Source organism: Sus scrofa, chromosome 13, assembly GCF_054392235.1.
Source record: "Sus scrofa isolate SSC_HxYL_T2T_F1_AM1 chromosome 13, Sscrofa_HxYL_maternal_Yorkshire_Landrace_v2.0, whole genome shotgun sequence".
In the NCBI taxonomy this organism is placed as follows: domain Eukaryota; kingdom Metazoa; phylum Chordata; class Mammalia; order Artiodactyla; family Suidae; genus Sus; species Sus scrofa.
In genome coordinates this window covers 178,373,764-178,397,041 of record NC_139395.1, presented here as the reverse complement: position 1 = coordinate 178,397,041, position 23,278 = coordinate 178,373,764, and the positions used below count along the sequence as shown (strand labels likewise).

General features: G+C 36.1%; 1 protein-coding gene across 17 annotated transcripts in view; it reads left to right on the top strand.

Annotated features, from left to right (window-relative positions):
* The window catches only part of EPHA6 (EPH receptor A6), an 870,463-nt gene that overhangs the window by 433,076 nt on the left and 414,109 nt on the right, over positions 1–23,278 (top strand). The gene's annotated exons all lie outside the window — the stretch shown is intronic.

Sequence of the window (23,278 nt, the reverse complement as noted above, 5' to 3'; positions counted from 1 at the left end):
CCTAAATCAAACTTACTGGCATGCACTGGTGACCAATATCAAAAAGTATTCTTTAAGTTTTTATAACTACTTGCACCAATTTTTTTTTTTTTTGCCATGCCTGTGGCATGTGGAGGTTCCCAAGTCAGTGACTGAACCCACACCACAGCAGTGACAACACTGAATCTTTAACCCACTAATTACATCTTTTTAAGACCTGTTTCACTGTTCGCGCAAAGAAAAATTCCCATATATCCAAAGCATCTTGTAACGACTAAGATAACATCTTCGAAAATCAGAGCACTTTTGACTTCTGTTTGCATACCTACTGTAATAGAAATAGGTAAGGCAGTATGGATAAAATTAATTGTTTTCTTATATGGAGGAAATAATTCTCACTGTAGGAGATTGCACATACAAAGGATTAACTATAATTCTAATGATCTTTCATAGATGGTGTGAATGAAACTTGTAGATTCAGATTTTAAAATATGTGTTGCCATTTAAGCAGTTGACATTAAGATATAGCATACCATTTCCTTTCCACTTCATTTTTTGCAGATCGTCAAGCTAGGGGTTGCATGATACAAAGTTTATGTAAACAAAGTAAAAGAAAAAAATGTACAGCTGTATCCCTATTGAATTTATTCATCAGTTATGGTATTATAACATAAAGATAACTACATACTTAAATTTCTTGCCTCTCCTAAATGAGATGACTTTTATATGTCTTCACTGGTCTCTACAAAAGAATTTTAAACAATAAGTGTAGTCCACTTTGCCAAAAAATTTGCCTATGAAGAGAAAGCATAATAGACAAAGGGAAGAAGTAGAATCAAAAAAAAGATTCAGCACAGGAGACAAATAGCATAGATATCATATAATGAACTTTGTAATATTTTTAAAAAGTGCTTTGAAAACCAGGGGAAGTGAGTAACATTAGCTAAGTTTTATTATTGATGTAAAGTTATATGCGAAGAGGGGGTTAGAGCATAAAATAACTCTAGCAGATATTATATAATTTAATCTTTTAACAACCCTGTGAGCTGCTTGTTGTTCCCATTTTACACACTAGAAAACTGAGGTTCACACTGAAAAGCACCAAAGCCAGTTTTGAAGCCAGACATTCCTATTGCACATCCTATGTTCTTTCTACCATCATTTGTATCTTTCTGTAGGTCTGTATAAAATTTTGAAACAAACTAAAATGATAATGCTATTCCAAGAAGTTACATTACATTAAATTCAGATTTATTAGAACTTGTTACACACTAAGAATGCTTATAGGGCTTCCTTTGTGGTGCAGCTGGTTAGGTATCCGGCATTGTCACTGAAGCTTCTTGGGTTGCTGCTCTGGCAAGGGTGTGATCTCTGACCCTGGAACTTTCAACCTACAGGCCTGGCCAAACAAAACAAAACAAAACACAAGTTTACCTTTTGAATTTCTGTATAGTGCAGCAGTTTAAGGATCCCGCATTGCCACAGGAACTGCAGTGTGAATTGATCCCTGGTCTGGGAACTTCTACATGCCACGTGTACAGCCACCAAAAAAAAAAAAAAAAAAAAAAAGGGCGGGGGAAGGAATGCTTATAGCAGTTTTTCTACTTGTGTGTATATATATACATATAATTGGTTGAATATAATTAATGATTTTCAAACATCTTCAAATTTTAAGTAATTAAGGCATATTCTAGAATTGCTATTAAAATGATTGACTGAGTTCCATTGAATACATTCCCCTCTAGATATGGAAAAATAGCTTACTAGCTAGATACCTTTTATATAAACCAAAGTAGACAGATGAAAAATTACCTAATAATTGGGCTAAAATCATTAGAGGTTTGCTGAATTAAAAAAAAATCAATCTTGATAACTGATGAATTTTATTTTCCAACATTAATAAGTCTTAAAATAAAAGCACCCTGTGGGAAATCCTATTGTGGCTCAGCCAGTTTAAGAACCTGACTAGTCTCCATGAGGATGTGGTTTTGATTCCTGGCCTCACTCAGTGGGTTAAGGATCCTGGGTTGCCATGAGATGTGGTTGAAGGCCAGCAGCTACAGCTCCAATTCACTGCCTAGCCTGGGAACTTCCATATGCTGCAGGTGCAGCCCTAAAGAAGAAAGAAAAAAAAGGGGAAAAAAGAAAAAAAGCAACAACACCCTGTGATCAGATGCACTCATATACATTGCATTGTACTCCCATCCCACAACCAGAAGGATAAATAATAGTGTTCTGGCCAGAAGGAAAAAGCTCACAAACAAGGCATCTTTCCAGAGAGTTCTGTGTTTTTTAAAGTCTCATGTGTCATGTATTCTGATAGTCCCCTTAAGTATTTAATATTATAATCCATACCTGATGTTGTAATATATACTTTGTCATTCAGATACAGGTATCTAGATATTGGAACAGCCTAGTGAATTTATCTGTTTATATTCATACTTCTTTACCCATATGAAAATTGTTCACAGTTTTCAGTGAAAATATCGATTGTAGTCTGGAATCCAGTTTTTTCAAGTTTTTTTACATGAGTAATATTATATTAATTATTGGAGAAAGATAGGAGAAATTAGGAACTTCACAGATGTTTTTGGGGGATTTCAGTAAGGCTTTGACTTAATTAAAAATGTTTACAATCTAAACAAACAGATTCTTGAGGAGCCAAAGACAAAAATATCCCAGATGCTATTTTTTTCTAATTTTTATTACTCAGTGAATTTATTACATTCATAATTGTACAATGATCATCACAATCCAGTTTTATAGGATTTCCGTCCCACAACCTCAGCGCATCCCCCAACCCCCCGGACTGTCTCCTTTGGAACCATAAGTTTTAAAAAGTCTGTGAGTCAGTATCTGTTCTGCAAAGAAGTTCAGTCTGTCCTTTTTTCAGATTCCACATGTCAGTGAAAGCATTTGATGTGGTGTCTCATTGTCTGACTTCACTTAGCATGATAATTTCTGGATCGATCCATGTTGCTGAAAATGCCGGTATTTCGTTCTTTTTAATGGCTGAGTAATATACCATTGTGTATATGTAACACTTCTTCTTGATCCACTCCTCTGTTGATGGACATTTAGGTTGTTTCCACGTTTTGGCTATTGCAAATAGCGCTGCAATGAACATCAGAGTACATGTGTCTTTGTGAGTCATGGTTTTCTCTGGATAGATGCCCAGGAGTGGGATTGCTGGATCAAATGGTAGTTCTATGTTTAGTTTTCTGAGAAATCTCCATACTGTTTTCCATAGTGGTTGCACCCATTTACATTCCCACCAACAGTGTACTAGGGTTCCTTTTTCTCCACACCCTCTCTAGCACTTATTGTTTGTAGACTTTTTGATGCTGGCCATTCTGGCTGGTGTAAGGTGGTACCTCATAGAGGTTTTGATTTGCATTTCTCTACTAATAAGTGATGTTGAACATCCTTTCCTGTGTCTCTCAGCGATCTATATGTCTTCTTTGGAGAATTGTCAGTTTAGATCTTCTGCCCATTTTTTGATGGGGTTGTTTGTTGTTTTGGTATGGAGCTGCAGGAATTGTTTATAAATTTTGGAGATGAATCCCTTGTTAGTCGATTCACTTGCAAAGATGTTCTCCCATTCTGTGGGTTGTCTTTTCACTTTGTTTAGGGTTTCGTGTGCAGTGCAGAAACTTTTAGGTTTGATTAGATCCCATTTGTTTATTTTTGTTTTTATTGTCAAAACTCTAAGGTGGATCTGAGAAGATGTTGCTGTCGTTTATGTCAGAGAGTATTTGGCATATGTTTTCCTCTAAGAGTTTTATAGTGTCTGGTCTTATATCTATGTCTTTCATCCATTTGGAGTTTATTTTTGTGTATGGTGTTAGGGAGTGTTATAATTTCATTCTTTTCCATGTGGCTGTCCAGTTTTCCTAGCACCACTTATTGAACAGGCTGTCTTTTGTCATTGCATATTCTTGCCTCATTTGTCATAAATGAGTTGGCTGTAGGTGCATGGGTTGAATTCTCCACTTTCTATCCTGTTTTACTGATCTATATTTCTGTCTTTGTGCCTGTACCATATGGTTTTGATGACTATAGCTTTGTAGAATAGTCTGAAGTCAGGGAGCCTGATTCCTCCAGCTCCATTTTTCTCTTTCAGGATGTCATTGGCTCTTCTGGGTCTTTTGTGCTTTCAAACAAACTTTAAAATATTTTGTTCGAGTTCTCTGAAAAATGTCCTTGGTAACTGGATAGGGATTGCAATGAATCTGTAGAATGCCTTGGGTAGTACAGTTATTTTGAATATTGACTCTTCCAATCCAAAAGCATGGTTTGTCTTTTCATCTCTTGTGTCATCTTTGATTTCTTTCCATGTTATATCTTCTACTTGGATTGATCTTTTGATGATTAGGTAGTGACCTTCCTTGTCCCTTAGAATATTCTTCATTTTAAAGTCTATTTTCTCTTTTATGAGTATTGTGAGTCCAGCTTTCTTTTGATTCCCATTTGTGTGGAATATTCTCTTCCATTTTATTAATTGCTTTGGATTTGTTTTTGTTGCTCTTTTTTCTTCCCTTCTTCTTTTGTTCACTCCTCTTCTGTTTTGATGACTATCTTTACTGTTGTGTTTGAGTTGATTTTTATTATTTGTGTGTGTATCAATTATAGATTTTTGTAGATATATATATGAGATTGTTTTAAGTTGTTGGTCTCTTAATTGCAAGTGCATCTCCAGTGTCCTGCATTTGTACCCACCTCTTCTCATGATTTCTGATTTTTTGGCATAATTGTTTAGATGATTTCATATCTTTACTGTTTATATACCTTTACTGGTGAACCTTGTCATTCATGGCATTTTTGTTTCCTGCTGCTGTCTGTTCTCTTCTGCCTAGGGAAGTTCCTTTAGTATTTGTTGTAAGGCTGGTTTAATGTTGCTGAATTCTCTCAGTTTTTGCTTATCTGTGAAGGTTTTGATTTCTCCTTCAAATCTGAATGAGAGCCTTGCTGGGGAAAGCAATCTTGGCTGGAGGTTTTTTCCTTTCATCACGTTAAGTATATCAGGCCATTCCCTTCTGGCCTGCAGAGTTTCTGCTGAAAAATCTGCTGATAACCTTATCGGGGTTCCCTTGTATGTTACATGTTTCTTTTCCCTAGCTGCTTTCAAGATTTTCTCTTTGTCAAAAAAAAAAAAATAATAAAATAAAAAAAAATAAAAAAAAAAAAGATTTTCTCTTTGTCTTTAATTTTGGTCAGTTTGATTAATATATGTTTCAGGTATTCCTCCTTGAGTTTATTTTATATGGTACTCATTGCACTTCCTGGATTTGAGTGAGTGGTTCCTTTCCCATATTTGGGATGTTTTTGGCTATTATCTCTTGGAATATTTTTTCTGTCCCCTTCTCTCTCTCTTCTCCTTCAGGCACCCCTATAATATGGATGTTGGTGCATTTAACGTTGTCCCAGAGTTCTCTGAGACTCTCTTCATTTCTTTTCAATCTTTTTTCTCTTTTCTGTTCTGCATCCATAATTTCTACTAAGCTGTCCTCTGCCTCACTTATTCATTCTTCTGCTTCCTATATTCTGCTGTTGGCTGCTCCTAATGAGTTTTTTATTGCAGTTATTGTATTTTGCAACTCTTCTTCTTTAAGTTTTATATCTTGTATCTCTTTGCTCATTGTTTCCTGTAAGTTATCCATCTTTGCCTCCAGTTTATTTCCAATGTCTTGCATCATCTTCAGCATTAACAGTCTGAAGTATTTTTCCTGGAGGCTGAGAATCTTCTGATAACTTAGCTGTTTTCCTGGGCTTTTTTTCTTTCTCACTCATCTGAATTATAGGTCTCTGACTTTTCATTTTTATAGGTTTTGGTGTGGTGACCTTTTTACAGATAACAGAGTTATAGCCTCACTTACTTCTGGTGTCTGCCCCCCCTTGTGGCTGAAATTGGTATGGGGGGCTTGGTGTAGGCTTCATGATGGGAGGAACTGATGCCTGCCCACTGGTAGGTGGAGCTGATTCCTATCCCTCTGGTGGGATTAGAAGTGGCTGTGTGCCTGGGGGGTGGGGGGGGGTTAGGCAGCCTGTTTACTAGGAGTGGGGCTCTGATCCCACCTGGATTATTGTTTGGCCTTGGGCTTCTCAGTGCAGATGGGTGGGGCCATATTTTCCCAAAATGGCCACCTTCAGAGAAAGGCACTTCTGCTGAATATTCCCAAGAGCTTTGCTTCCAATATCCTTCCCCTACAACAAGCCACCTTCACCCCCTGTTTTCCTGGGAGGTCCTCCAAGAACTGCAGTCAGGTTTGACCCAGATTCCTATGGAGACTTTGCTTTGCCCTGGGACCCAATGTACATGAAAATCTGTGTGCACCTTTTAAGATTGTGGTCTCCATTTCCCCCAGTCCCATGGCATTCTTGCACACAAGCCCCACTGGCCTTCAGTGCCAGATGCTCTAGGGGTTCTTTCTTCCAGTGCCAGATCCCCACATGTGGGAGTTTGATGTGGGGCTCAGTACTCTCACTCCTGTAGGTGAGTTTCTGTAAACCAGTTTCTTTTCAGTCTGTGGGTTTCCCACCCGAGAAGTAAGGGGTTGCTTATATTGTGTAATCACCCCTCCTACCTCTTGATATTGCCTCCTCTTTGTCTTCTGGAGTAGGATATCTTTTTGAAATTTTCTGGTCCATTTGGTAGAAGATTTCTCAGCATTTAGTTGTAAATTTTGTTGTTTTTAGGAGAGATATTGAGCTTCAGTCCTTCTATTCTGCCATCTTAATCCCATTTCCCCTAGATGCTATTATTTACCTGTGTGATCCTAAAAAAATGCAGTACATTTTTCATCTCTCAGTTGCCTTATATATAAAATGAATCAAATATGCTAGGTAAACTCTAGGAAGACTGTTTCCATCTCTATATACTGTTTGAGTCATTAGCATGCTTAGTTAATCAAAATAATATGAAATTATAATGATTAAAATAATAATGAATATATATGTACGTGTATGTGTGTGTGTGTTTATATATATATATATAGTTCAAACAGTAATAAGGTTACCCAGTTAGGAAAGTCCATAAAAAGAAAAAATTAAAATTGATCATAGAAAGGCTACTGTTGTACTGTCACCCTCATGGTTTTCTGAAAGGTTAGTTTATCTCCCAAAAAAGACCAACCAAATCCTTGATGTCACTTAATGAACACCTGGGGATGACCAGGTTTATAGCACTCTCCACTCATCCAATTCTTCTAAAAATTTAATTATAAAGAAATACTGCAGTAGTTCCCATCATGGTGTAGCAGAAACGAATCTGACTAGGAACCATGAGGTTGCCAGTTCCATCCCTGGCCTTGCTCAGTGCGTTAAGGATCTGGCATTGCCATGAGCTGTGGTGGTCCCAGATATGCCTCGGATCCCATGTTGCTATGGCTGTGGTGTAGGCCGGCAGCTGTCGCTCCAATTCAACCCCTGGCCTGGGAACCTCCATATGCCACAGGTATGACCCTGGAAAGACAAAAAAAAAAAAAAAAAAAAACACTGCAGAACTATAAGCCAATTCTGTTTTGCTCACTTGTGTCACCCAGCCTCACAGATATTTTAACATACTAGGAAAGAATTTGCTTTTAATTCCATGACAAAAGCTATTTCAATACTCATTAAAATTATAGTAATGATTATAACAAAGTTATAAAATTTTCCTGAAAGTTATTTTATAGTTAAAGATCTTTTTCATTTACATTTCTTAGATACACCCCTTGGATTTAACTGGTAACTAGATTACTGTGCAAACTCCTAACTTGGCTCCTTTCATATGCTTATCATTATACATGAAGTTTTTTTAAAATAATTTATGCCCCCTTGAAACGAAATTCTATAGTAATACTAATTATTTCTAATACACAGTATCTGACATTCATCCACAAACTTCTTCAGGACAAATGGAAGCAGGTAGTGGTTGTAGAAAATGCACTAATTAAATCCCCAAACCACTGGAGCTCCATGGAGATGGGCCTTTTACTTTTCACTGACTACATTCCTGCACAACTCCTTTATGGAAACTCATCACAATTCTATAAGATCTATCCAAAAATTGTTTTTCCCTAAATTCCTAGTACTCCATGGAGCTCCATGGATATGGGCCTTCTGAGTGCAAGAGGAGGAGAGGAATGACAGGATAGGAAGCAACATGGAATCCCAAGGAGCAATACACGTAGATGCTGGGAAAGAGATATTGGTTATAATTCAAATGGAAAGGGTATCAGGAGATCACATTTGGTTTTCTAGTGAGGAGAGCTAAATGTAAGGCTTGTAGAAAGTTGGTCTGAAAAGTATCTACTCATTTTTATTTTTTTATATTTTTTTTTATAGCTGCACCTATGGCACATGGAAGTTCCCAGGTTAGGGGTCAAATTTGAACTACAGATGCCAGCCTGTGCCACAACCACAGCAACGCTAGATCCAAGCCACATCTGCAACACCAGATCCTTAACCCACTGAGTGAGGCCAGGATCAAACTCGAATCATCATTAACACTATGTCGAGTTCTTAACTCACAGAGGCACAACAGGAACTCCAAAAATTATCTGCTCTTGTATGCAAAGCACCCAATAGCCAGAGTTCTAGGTCTCAGTATATAGATACGTAATTTATAGTTTAGAATCATCAGGAGCTAAGGTCTCCTTTGGGGAAATACATAAACCTGAAGAAGAATTACAGCTTCCAACTGAAACAAAAAAATGCCATTATGGGGCATTATAATGTTAAAGTCCAGAGTAGTTTTATAACTCTAAATGTAAAAAGAACAAATATAGGAAGACAGCAGCATGGAATTGAAAGGATCCTGGCAAACTAATCAGAAGAGATTATTCCATTTCACGGAAAATTTAGGCTTAGGCTATTTAAAGTATTTCCTTAAAATTAATTAACATTTTAGAGGAAAAATCCAACCATATAACTCATCTATCCTAAATCCTAAATAACTCAAAAATAAGATATTTTCTTAACACCTCAGTTCTAGTTGGAACTCAGCTTCTGTTGCCCATCCAGCCAATCTCTGTTTCTTTTCACATTTGGTATTCTTGAACAAACAGATTTTAATCACTTTTATCACTTCTTAACTGTATTATAACTTTGCTTTTCAGGCAACTGAAGCTCTTCTTGTTAATATCTCTTATAATCACTATTTTGCTAATTTAATGAATATTTCTCAATTCTTATCTTCACTGTAGTACAAGAAATAAAAAATCATGTGACAACCTGATAGGAATGCTATGGAAAGCAGAGTGTGTATTTCTCACATCCCCTTCAATGAGGGAATTTACTTTACTCAGTATTTCTTAATTGGATTGATGACTGAGGATGTGATATGAGGTGCCCATTGTATTATATAAATATCATAATCGCAGGGAAGGATCAAGATGGTGGAAGAGTAAGATGTTGTGCTCACTTCTCCCACAAACACATAAAAAAAAGCCACAGCTACATGTAGAACATCTAGTGAATGCTGGCAGAAGAGCTTAAACCTCCAAAAAGAGCAAGAAACCCTCCACATAACTGGGTAGAACAAAATAAAAGAGAGAGAGAGAGAATGAATCACTCAGGACTAGCACTTCTAAAAGGGAGCTGTGAAAGAGAAAAGGAACTCACACCCTGGAAAACCACCTAACCAACAGAAAGATCAGCCAAAATGGAGGGCCCTTAAAGTCACCGAAAAAAGTACAGCGGCTGGACTGAGGATGGCAAAGAAGAGTGACAGCCACACAGATCATTTAACCACCTCCCCAGACAGCACAGTCTAAGATGCTTGGATGGCATCTGGGCACTGAGACTCAGGCTCCAAAGGTCGGTTCCAGGGAGAAGAATAGGGTTGGCTGTGTGAAGACAGCCTGAGGGCTAGGGAGCAGTGTGCCAAGGGCTGGGGAATAGAACACCATAGCCTAGGAAACCCAGGAGGAGGTCCAGGCCCTCAGGAGAACAAGGTGCCATTGTTGGGGATGGCAAGAGGAAGAGGGGCAGACCACCACAGGAATTTCCCTGCACCCACGTGGGCTCTCAGAGGGCAGGGTGCCTCTGGTGCAGGCTATGGGTGGAGAGAGCCCACTTGCTCAAGCTATGTGAGACTTGGGGCCTCTTGTGTAGGCTGTGGGTGGTTGGTCACCACTGGTGTGGGCTAAGGGCAGTGGGGGGCTAAGCATAATGTGGTGTCTCTTGGGCTCGGTGCCTCTTGTGATCTACAAGTGGTGGGGACAAACCACAGCAGTCATCTCATAAACCAGAGGGGGTGTGGCCTGCTACTACTAGTGGTCTATGAACAGGCTACACCTATGGCCAGTCACCAGAGGTCAGAAAAAAACAGGGCACAGCAACTGAGCACCACCCACTGATGCTCTCACTACTCTGGGAATGCCAAATGCCAGACAGCAACCACATACGCTTGATCACTGTCACTTCCCAGGACCCTGCAATTAGGAGCAGCCTATGCAGCAACTCCTGTGTGCTAAGCAGGAGGGGGTGCATTGTACATAGTCTACAGGTGGTGGGGGCAAACCACCACAGTTATCTCTGATTCCAGAGATGGGCTTGCCCTGCCACCACTAGGGGTCCATGAACACCAGTCACCTCAGATGGCACCACAAAGGAGGGCATTGCAACCAAACACCACCTGTCATTGCTCTCACTCCTCTGGGAACTCACACACCCAGCCACTGGCACTTCCAAATGCTCTGGGCACGACCTAAATTGGCATGAGGTTCATTACCATTTCTCAGGGCCCTGAAACTGAGTAGCCTGTGCCACCCCCTGCAGGTCCTAGCTACTGTCAAGAGCCCAGCGCTACCCATTACCTCCTTCTCCCTGGAAACACAGTCAGCACCCTGGGGATAACAGCCTGCTTACATCAAAGAAAGAGACAGCAAATATCCATTTTGCACAGCATAGGAAACCATAAACAAACAAACAAAAAATGATAACTTACTGAATGGGAGAAAATAGTTTCAAACAATGCAACTGACAAGGGCTTAATCTCTAAAATCAGCAAACAACTTATACAACTCAACAGCAAAAAAACCAACAACCCATTTGAAAAATGGGCAGAAGACCTGAATAGACATTTTTCCAAAATAAAATATACAGATAGCCAACAAGCACATGAAAAAATGCTCAGCATCACTAATTATTTGAGAAATGCACATCAAAACTACTATGAGGTACCACCTCACAGCAGTCAGAATGGCCATCATTAATAAGTCCACAAATAGCAAATGCTGGGGAGTGTGTGGAGAAAAGGGAGCCCTCCTGCACTGTTGATGGGAATGTAAATTGGTACAACCACTATGGAAAACTCTATGGAGGTACCTCAGAAAACTAAATATAGAACTACAATATGACCCAGCAATCCCATTCTTGGGCATATATCCGGACAAAACTTTCCTTGAAAAAGACACATGCACCCCTATGTTCATTGCAGCACTGTTCACAATAGCCAAGACATGAAAACAACCTAAATATCCATTGACAGATGAATGGATTAAGAAGATGTGGTATAAATACATAATGGAATACTACTCGGCCATAAAACGAACAAAATAATGCTATTTGCAGTAACATGGATAGAACTAGAGACTCATACTAAGTGAAGTAAATCAGAAAGAGAAAGGCAAACACTGTATGATATCACTTATATCTGGAATCTAATATATGGCATAAATGAACCTTTCAACAGGAAAGAAACTCATGGACTTAGAGAACAGACTTGTGGTTGCCAAGAAGGAGGGGGAGGGGTTGGGAGGGGTTAGGAATTTGGCGTTAGTAGATGCAATCTATTGTATCTGGAGTGGATAATCAATGAGATCCTGCTGTATAGCACAGGGAACTCTATCTAGTCACTTGTGATGGAATATGATGGTTGATGGTGTGGGGTTGAGGAATGTGTATCTATGTATGACTGGGTCACTGTGCTGTACAATAGGAATGCCAGAACATGGTAAATCTACTATAATGGAAAAAATAAAAATCATAAAATTAAAAAAAAAATCGATAGATGCCTTTAGTTAGTTATCAAAAAATGGGTTTCTATAAAAATTTGATGAACTATCACTAAGTGTTTTAATAACAAGTGATTTCTTTCAAGTAAACAAAGTATTAAGTGAGTCCTTCTATTTATGTAACCTCTTTTGTTGGTTATTTATGTTTAAAAAATGAGCAATTTTCCAATAATAGAATTTGTTCTTCTAGAATAAGAAATAGGAAAAGAACTGACTTAGTAAGTTGTATGACATCAAACTTGATAAAGATAAATGATCAAAAGTTTGTTAGTCTATATATTTAGAATTCTTAATAGAGAAGTTCTTTTATAATATTAGTTGTACTTTCATCAGTAAAGAAATTTCTTCATGTATAATTTATCCAAATTTTGCTTCAATTTAAAACCATTCATCTAGTTGCATTCTCTGTGAAAAAGGAGAATGGCTCTTAATTCCTTCCTCTCAATAAAATTTAATGTAAATGGCAATTTTACATTTATATAAAATTTTATTTTTACATAATGATATTTTTACTTTTAATATCATTATGTAATCATTTCAATATTCTAGATCCTTTCAATATTCCTATGCCGCTCATTTTTTAAAATGTCATATCAAAAATGTACATACTATTTTACTTTTTTAAAAGGGGAAAATAGTTTATTTATATGTAGGCTATAATTTTTAAAATTTTATTTCAAGTGTTTTTATATCCTTAGCCAGCCTAAAGGCAAACTATGTTTCATTAGGTAAAATGAATGAGACAATTAAAACTTTTAAAGAGGAGATATAAAATGCGATGCCACTAGTTGTATAATGATTTTAGAAGTTGTTTATATATTTGAATAAGCAGTTAATTATTTGAAAACTTCTGATAACTATGGAACATCAATTTATTTTCATAAAATCTTATTCTAAAAACTTTCTCTAAAATTAAGAATAAAAGATCTGCTTAGTCCACCCAACACATATGCAACACCTCTCCTTTTTATTATTTTTTTCTCTACCATCAACATTTTGTTTCAAAATTGTCATGGGTTTATAATCTTAACCACATACTCTCAGGAAATACAATCTTCTTATTTCAGACCAGAGAACTTAGAAATATTTAGTGTACCATAATACATTTCATTTGTAAACTAAATCTCCTAATTAACTTATAATGGGGCATTTTTAATGATTTCTATACTCTGTGACATCTCACCATGATATAAGCAGATACATTTTAAGTAATAAAGAAGACTTATACTGGTAGTTTTCTTTCCTTTCTCTGTCATAAAACCTTAACTTATTTTTACAAAATAGAAGGAAAGGTCATGAAGAAATATAATGTGGTATCTGATAAATTATTATATCTTCTGCTAGCCAGTCTATTCAGTATTCTCTAGAGTGGAATAAAGGTTTGAATCTTTTTCTTAGAGAAAATGAACAAAATGATGGTTGGAGAGGAGTTCCACTCGTGGCTCAGCACTTAAGGAACCTGACTTGTATCCATGAGGATGAGGGTTTGATCCTTGGCCTCACTTAGTGGGTCGGGGATATGGTTTTGCCATGAGCTGTTGTGTAGGTTGCAGATAGATCCCAGGTGGCTGTGGCATACGCCTGTGGCTACAGCTCTGATTTGACCCTAGCCTGGGAACTTCCATATGCCTCCTGCGTGGCCTAAAAAGCAAAAAAAAAAAAAAAAAAGATGAATAAAAGCATTTTATCACTCCTCCTGCTTTCTCTTTCAAAAATACAGAGAGGTAAAAGGTCTCCTGGTCTCCTCACTTAAAACATGCATTCCTTTTCAACTCCGTAGGCCCCCCAAGTATGTATATTTGTGGGAAATTTGGAAGATGACCCGGCACAGTCTGTAGTTCTGCCTAAGAATTGGGAAAGAGAGAGAGAAATGACACTCCTTTGGACCCAAGGGATACTTCTCTTTTTCTGAGTTTAGAAACCAAACATAATTCTGACCTTGCAGGGGCAACTTATTTACCACATCATTCTGTGTTCTCAGGGGAAAAAAGTATGAATTTAATTATATCCTTGTCAAGAGGTAATTCCATCTCAAAAATTAATTTTCAGTGCTTTGGAGTTATTGCACATTAAAAATATTGTCACACAAAAAACATGGGTGGCTGTCACAAACATTTTGAAACTATTGACCTTACATTGCTTCATCTGCACAACTATTGATTTTTTTCTGTCTTTATTTTGACATTTTATATGATTTCATCTAACATTCATCACTGTGGAAATGTCAGGTTTAAGGGTGTGCTTTTATTGTTTGGGTAGAGCAATCTTAGAAATGGTTTACTACTTATCTATTAGAAGCAGTAGTCTGGATTCATCAATGTTGAAATGATTCAGCATCAAGTTACCACACTTATTTTTCCAGAGGTTTCCAGATTGCTTTTTTTTTTTTTTTTTACCTTCTTAAAAGCAAATTGGATTATCACTTTGAATATTAGATGTCAATAATTCCTTAACTAGGCTTTAAAACACTAAACCCATTTAGTGTTTTAAATTTCCTGGGGTATGAGTGATAGCCATGGTTAGTTAATTCAGTACAGTTTCTGTTTGTTGGGAAAGTGATAGGGGCACTTACAGGTTTCCAAATACCAGTTATTCAGGACATAGTCAGAAATTAGTATTTTTTTAAATTTCATCATATAAATGTTTTGTCCTCTCCAAATTTTCAAACTAGATTCTTCATGTTGTCCTCCCCCTAACCCCATGGGTGATAAATGACGTTTTATAGACCCTGAATAGTATCTGTGACCAAAATACCATCTGAAAATATGTGTCTCTCTTTTTCTTGGCTAGCATTTTTAAAATAACATTTGTAGTCTGTTAAAAAATAAATAAACCAAGGACTTCATTTGAACAGTGAATAATTTATGTATAAATAGGCTGTTTTATTAGTGTAAAAACTTGAAGTCAACAAATAGTTTGTGTTACTATGGAATAGTTTCAAACCAGCCAACAACACGTAAAAGTCATATTTCCAGGCAGAAACAGCTGCATAATTTGCAAGGCTTAATGCATAATGAAAATGTGAAGTTCCTTCTTCAAAATTATTAAGAATTTCAACAGCAGCAAACATTAAACTAACTGCAAGACCTTTCTAAGCATTGGACCCTATGTTACTGAATAGGTTGAATGCCCAGAAAGCCAGCTCTGTTTCCAGGTCTTATCCATGAAAATTTAACATTCTAATTCCATTTGCTAATGAAGAAAAACTTGACTTCCTTACACAAATTTTCTCTTCTAAAGAATCCAACCATGGGAGTTCCTGTTGTGACTCAGAGTGTTAAGAACCTGACTAGTATCCATAAGGGTTTGGGTTCAATCCTTGGTCTTGCTCAGTGGGTTAAGGATCTGGCAGTGTTGCAAGCTGAGGCATAGGTCGCAGATGCAGCTTAGATCTGGCATTACTGTGGCTGTGTTGCAGGCCAGCAGCTGCAGCACCGATTCGACCCTCTAGCCCAGGAACTTCCATGTGCCATATGCTGCAGGAGCACACCTTAAAAAAGAAAAGAATGCAACCCTGAACTGAGATAATCCATATACAGTTTCAATAAAACTCCATTAGCTAACTAAAATAAAGAAAGGTACTGCTAAAGAATGCAACATTTTTTTGCTTGATTATTTGCTTTCTTAAGTTCTCTGAATTTAAAATGTTTTTAGTTTTTTTATTACTAGCTAAAATAAAAGCAAAATAAAAATAAAAATTCCACTTAATCATTCATATAACATTTCCTGTTAAAAGATGGTAAATCCAGAAGCTTCAAGTATCTCTCCATCTGTCAGCAGATTTGCAGAGAAAACTACTGTTAATGAAAATGCCAGTACACACAAGATGACCTTTAGAAGTTACCCACTATTCTCAAAATGACATCACTTTCCACGGCAAATAAGAAACTATTATCTTGGTTTCATGTTCTCAACCAGTTGCTATCAAAGCAGTAATAATTGATTTAAAAAGAAAGAAAACATTATAATATGACTATATCTCATTTATTGATGAAAAATTTTTCTATTGGACAAAAAAATTACTAGAAGAGATGTTGTGCTATAAAATATATTGGGAGATTTATTCCACATAATTCTTAAATTCTAAGTGTTTGCAATGATTTAAAACCTAATCACTGTACTAAAATGCAATTATATTTTTAGTGGCATGTGGGTTTTTTTCTTTTAATTGAATGGAAAAAGTAAGATTTTGGGTGGAGTCTCTAATGTTTTCATTATAATATTTAATTCTGTGAAGAACAATTCTCCTAATGAGAGCTGGCCTACATAATGACATTGCTTAGTGTATTATTTAACTAACCAGATTTTCCCTTCAATCCCAGCATTAACTGCTTTCTTTTACATATTCAAAGCAGATGCTCTTATGCTAACACGTGTATTAATGTTAATTGAAGTTATTCAGGTGGATGACAAAGAAAATTAGACCCCTCAGGGTATCATCTTCCCTTGTAGTTTAAAAAAAAAAAAAGCTTTCAAGAACCGTGTATATAAAATTGGACAGAATACTGTACTCTACATGCCACTGTAGATTTTCTAAGCATTTGATCATGCAACCAAGAATGCCTCTGACAAGATGTATGCCTTATAAAAGGAGTTCAAATGATTAAATGGGTTTATAAAAAGAAATTATACATAAATTCTGAAATGTAATTTTGACTATAAAATTATAAGGAAAACAGGTTTATTTTTTGAGAAAAACTTTTTTCTGACAAAAGGATACACAAAATAGGGGAAAGTTTTTTATAAACATATAGGCAAAAACACTTATAAATGAACTGATATGACAGGTTTGGAATAAAGTATATATACTTGAGAATGAAGAATGGAGGAATATTGGGAGGAAAAAACTCACTGGTTTAGTTAAGTGTGTCAGATGGTCATGTTTATATCCAATCAGTACCCAGATGTGTTTCTAAATCAGCGGACTTTAAAAAAACCCACTATATCCCTGGAACTGGTGAAATGTTTAAAATCTTTTGTATTCTATTGAAGAGAAAACTCTAGAACTCTGTCCTCCAAAGCATGTATTTAATTCTATATTCAAATCCACACATTAAAAAAAATGTTTTAAGGGAGTTCCTGTTGTGGCTCAGCAGTAACGAACCTGACTAGTATCCATGAGGAGGCAAGTTTGATCCCTGGCCCCACTTGGTGGGTTAAGGATCCACGGTGAGCTGCAGTGTAGGTCGCAGACGCCCCTCCAATCAATCCTACGCTGCTGTGGCTGTGACATTGGCCAGCAGCTGTAGCTCGGATTCAACCCCTAGCCTGGGAACTTCCATATGCCACAGGTGCGGCTCTACAAAGAAAAAAAAAAATTAAAGAAGAGGTCTGATAGAATTGCAAAATGTAAACCTTATCTGCTGATTTTAAGCAGAATAAAACTGAAAAAAAAATTTCTTCCATCAGTACCACAGGGAGAAAGAAATACAGTTTCAAAGCACAGGAGAAATGACAAATGGCAGTATTTAATGGAAATATGAAAAGCTTAAATAGAGAATCCTTGTGTAGCACAGTGGGTTAAGAACCTGACTGAAGCATCTAGGGTCACTGGGTGGTGGGTGTTCAGGTTTGATCCTGGCCTGATGTTGCCACAGCTGCAGCTCATATTCAGTCTCTGGCCTGAGAACTTCCACATGACTTTGGTGGCCATAGAAAGTAAAAAGAAAAAGGATGAAATAGAACTGAAAAAAACAGTACAGCAATGGAAAATTATTTTTTAAATTGTCAGATTGAGAAGAATATGCATGGAAATATGTCTGAAGTTGCTTCTTATTTGTTTAGTCTATAAACTGTTAGTCTATGAACTGAAGCAGTTTTTTAGATTAAAAAGGGAAAACACAGGTTCTCTTTGTTGAGTGATCCTCCATAGCAAACAGAAAGTCTCAGGAGTTCCTAAGAATTTTTAATCCAGTTCCACTGTATACCTCTACCCTTATTTTTCAGTCCTTTCCCTTTTTCCCTTTACTGCTTCCTCCCTCTGCACTCTGTAGATTGCCATTTCTCCTATCTTCACAGATTCTGACTTTACAGATATTTTGAGGGGCCATCCATAGGCTACCCCCATGCCAAGACTTTCCTGAACTTCCCAAAGCAAAGGGATACCCCTTCCTCTGAATATCCTTAGTCATTTTTTACAACTTAGGAATATATTTCATTTTTTCTTCGAACGTGTTTCTTTATGCATTTTTTTTCTCTGCTGTTTCTATCTTTTCTGAAGGAAAAATAAGTGATGGATGTACACTGATGTTTAAAGGTATCTTTGGCACATCAACATTCAGTAAATGTTTAATAGATAAATTACATATGAATGAATGAGTTTTAGCATTCCAGTGGTTTCTAACCTGAACCACTCCATTCTGAATAGTATTAATCATTATTGGCCATGTTGCTCTCTGAAAAAGGCTGGCTAAATGTAATTCCAGGCTTTTCTACTCATTGCCCTGTGATTTGGGGCAAATCACTTCATGCTGATTTCTTCACCTGTTAGATGGGCATAATAATGTAGAGATCCTGTAAGGAATAATAAGGTTAAAAAGGTTAATTTAGTATACTTGTTTGCTGGCACTATTATAACAAAGTACCACAGACTGGGTAGATTTATTAACATACTTGGAGTCAGAGAAGGTGTCAGCAGGTTTGGTTTCCTCTGATGCCTCTTGGCTTGCAGAGATTGCCTTCTCGCTGTATCTTCACATGGATTTTCCTTTGTTGTTGGACATACTTGGTGTATCTCAGCGTGTCCAAATTTCCTTGTCTTACAAAGACATCTGTTGGATTGGATTAGAGCCCAACCTAAAGGCCTCATTAAAATGATCACCTCATTAAAATGATCACATAATCATCTCTTTAAAGACCCTATTCACAGATGCAGTTAATTCAAAGGTACTAGGGTTTAGGGTTTAGGGCTTCAACATTTGAACAGGGGTTGTGGAGGTACATTTTATCCATGGAAAGCACATAAAACAGAACTTGGCACATAAGACTCAGTGTGTAAGGGTGATGAGGGTGCTATTTCTCTCATCAGCCTTGTTCCTTTGGCTTCTAATCGCTCTGGGTACCTTGGTCTTAATCTTCCAAGGAGTATTTTCTCCTTATAATCTAAAGATAATTTCAAATTTGACCACCTTCCCCAGACTTACTTACCTTAAAAATACTTGTGTTTGTTAATCTAACAACTTTTAAGTATTTCATTATTCTATCATATTTAATTAAATTTTAAGCTTTCAGAAATCTCCTGTTTTCTTAGCTCTGCCTATTTAAACCTTCATGTGGTTTTAAGTTGCAATGGATTTTCCATTACCGTGGAAAAATTCAAGAGATGGAAATAACTGGAGTATAAAAGATTCAAACAGTTTGTTAGAAATGTATATAAAATATCATCTATGTTGAATGTACCTTGGACTATATGAGAAAGACTACTATTGGTCTGGGCTAATAGTGAAATATTGACAGTTATTTTAATCAAGAGTCACTATATTCAGAAAAATTTGTCACTCTTAGAGAATTCCAAATGGCACACAGATTGAAAAAAATCAATTCATAGATATGTGGTAATTGACAAATATTCACTGGAATTTCCTCCAGTTATAGCCATGTCCAGTGACTGAGTTTTATTTAATGTGCAGAAACAGAAAGACAACTGCTGCTAGTAGTTTTTTTGCAGAATTGTCTATAATATTTAGAGTACTCTGGCTTTGACACTATACATCAGACACCCTTCTTATTTTCAGCATATCACTTTAGACAATATAAATCTTACATTTTTACTCTGAATAAATGGTTCTAGCTAGTTTAGTGGCGATCAAGCAAGGGGAAAAAAAACTAATCAGAAAAATAATCTGACCAAAATGTGAAAATTACCACATCTGCAGAGATTTAACTTCCCACAGCCCATTTCTGAGGAAAAGTAAATTAAGGATACTCCCTTAGAAACCACTTAGAACTTAAGAAGCTTAAACTTTATAACTTGAGGCAGAAATGCAGGGTATTTACAGGAGTTTAGTTTTTTAGTCTTCAGTCAAGCAAATGGTATTGGTAGAAATTGGGGCACACATCATGAAACAGCAAAAACCTTTCCCACAGCAAAGGACAAAATAATTTTAGACAAACTGTTGAACTTCTGTAGTTGTAGAAGAAAGCATTGGAAATCTGGTGAGATTTCTAAGAAAGATTATTTGCCTCATTGCAGATCCTCTGAAATTAAATGTGAGAAATGTTTTTATTCACATTAAGACTACCTAACCAATCCACTGATGCCCCTTAGCATAGTGTTGTATATCAAAGTTTTATGAATTCAAATAAGAGCTTATATCAATAATTTTCCCATTACAGAGTAGCTTCTCAGTGCCAAGTGGAGAGTTCAATCTTCCATGTACTGCGAATGACACTCTTACCATCGAGGCTATCAGACTTTGTTTTACGCAGAAAGTTGAGCCTAGAAAATCTTCTTATTGTTACTTTTAAATTCACCTACATTTTGAATGAAACAGGAAAGTTCACTGCTAAAAGTAATAAGCAGTAAGTTACATTACACAGTATAAAAATACTTTGTGATGCAACCAACACTCCTCTTTTAGATTTACTAACTAAGTTTATATGTTAAGTGCAGTTTTTCTGTATTTTCCTGAAAAACAATTCAGCAGTTGCTGTCTTTGAAATGTATTTGTAGGCTCACTTTGCATATATTCACATAAGTAAAAATTCTGCTTTTATAATAAAAGATGTTTTCTTTTTGTTTTGTGTACATGAAGTGAAAATGAAAACACATATGGACAATTTTACAGTTTACATGCAGTATGCTGTAGTGTAAACAAAGAAGAAAATCAGGGATAACTAAGAGAATTTCCAGTTTATTTTGTAAATATTCGTTTTAGTCCTTTTAATAATAACTGTAAGCTCATGTTAGCATAAATAATATTGTCACAAAAACATTGTTGTATTTTCCAAAATAAGTTTACTGAGAACAGTAATCTTGCTTTATATTTTTTAACTAATGTTTTTATTGAAATGACTAGTTATACTGAAAAATACAGAGAGATTCTTATATATTCCTTACATACTTTATTCAGTTTCCTACTCAATGGGAACATTTTGTAAAACTACAATATAGTGTCACAACCAGGATATTGACATTAATATAATCCAATAATTTTATTTCGCTTTTCTCACTTTTAGTTATCCTCATTTAGAGTCTGTTTGTGTAGATATGTATGTGTGTATGTGAGATCTATAAAATTTTATCAGCTGTGTAGGTTTATGTACTAAGACACTGAACAATAATAATAGCACAAGATTCCCTTGCATTGTCTTTTATAGTCACACTCACCTATCTTCATTTCTTTTCCTCTAGCAAATATTAATCTCCCTTCCATTTCTAAAACTTTGTCATTTAAAAAATATTATGTAAATAATTTTTTTTAAAAAGACAAAAAAAAAAAAAAAAAACAAAACTAAAAAAAGGAGTTCCCATCGTGGCACAGAGGAAATGGATCTGGCTAGGAACCATGAGGTTGCAGGTTCGATCGCTGGCCTCGCTCATTGGGTTAAGGATCCAACATTGCCGTGAGCTTTGGTGTAGGCCGCAGACGCAGCTTGGATCCCGAGTTCCATAGACTGTGGTGTAGGCCGGCAGCTCCGATTGAGCCCCTAGCCTTGGAACATCCATATGCTGTGGGTATGGCCCTAGAAAGACAAAAACAAAAAAAAACAAACATAAAAAATATTATGTAAATAGAATTATACGGTTATTTATCCTTTTGAGACAGGCATTTTTCACTCAACATAATTCCCTCTGGATGTTCATCCAAGGTTTATCAATACTGTATTCCTTTTTATTGCTAGTATGTGTATTTCTAGTGTATATGTATCTCTGTTTAAACCATTCATCTGGGAAGAGTATCTTGGCTGATTCTATTTTTAGCTATTATGCATGAAGCTACAATGTACATTCAGGTACAGATTTTTATGTGAACATAAGTTTTCCTTATTCTGGACTCAATGCCGGGGTGAGATGGCTGGGCGCTACAGTTAGTGTATGTTTAGGCATGTTAGAAACTGCTGAACTGATTTCTGGGATGTCTATACCATTTTGAATTTCCACAGGCAAAATATGGGTGATCCAGTTTTTCTGCATGCTTGCATTTGATATAGCATTATTATTTTTTACTTTAGTCTCTACATTAGGTATGTAGCTGTATCTCCTTGTGGTTTTATTTGCATTCCCCTAATGGCTAATGATGTTGAAAATCATTTCATGTGCCTATTTGCCATCTCTGTATCCTTTTTGATGAAATGTATTTTCATATACTTAGCACATTTTCTAATTTGGTTATTTGATTTTTTATTGATGGGTTTTGAGACTTCTGTGTGTTCTAAACATACTTTTTTGTTAGATATGTAATTTTCAAATATTTTCTTCTAGTTTGTAGCCTGTCTTCTCATCCTCAGAACATGGGCTTTCATAAGCAAAAGTTTTTAATATTGTTGTCTAATTTATCAATTTTCCTTTTCTAGATCATGCTCTGGTGCCAAGTCTAATCATTGATGAGCTCTAGTTTCTAAATATTTTCACCTGTGATTTTTTATAAAAAGGTTTATATTTTACACTTAGGTAAATTTATACGTCTATTATCCAAAATTCACTGTGAGTTGAGACATTTGAGTTTTGGTTTAGTTTATTTACCTATGGGTGTCCATTTGTCCATTTGGCTCAGTGTCATCTCTTGAAAGACTATACATACTTCTCCTAAATTGCTTTAAAAAAAAAAGCAATGAGTGCATTTGGGTGGGTCTATTCCTGGATTCTCTATTCTGTTTCATTGATTTATACATCTACATTTCCTCCAGTACCACACTGTCTTCATTATTATAGCTACAGAGTAAGCTGTTTATTAGGTAGAATATTTCTCCCTCTTTCTTCTTCTTTATCAAGACTGTTTTAGATAGTCTCTACCTTCGAATTTTCAAACAAGTGTGTCTATATCTACAAATAAGTTTGCTGGGATTTTTATAGAATTTGTGTTAATCCTATAGATCATTTTGTTAATCCTATAGATCATAAGAAGTAATATCTTTATCATGTTGAGTCTTCCAGTCTATGAACGGAGTATATCTATCCATTTATTTAGATAATCTCTGGCTTCTTTATTCAACATTCTGTAATTTTTCACCATACAGATTCTATTCATATATTGTTAGGTGTATCATTAATATTTCATTTCATCAGGAACAATTTTAAATGTCTGTTTCCACATATCATTGTTTGTCTATAGATATGCAATTGATTTTTATGTGTTGAT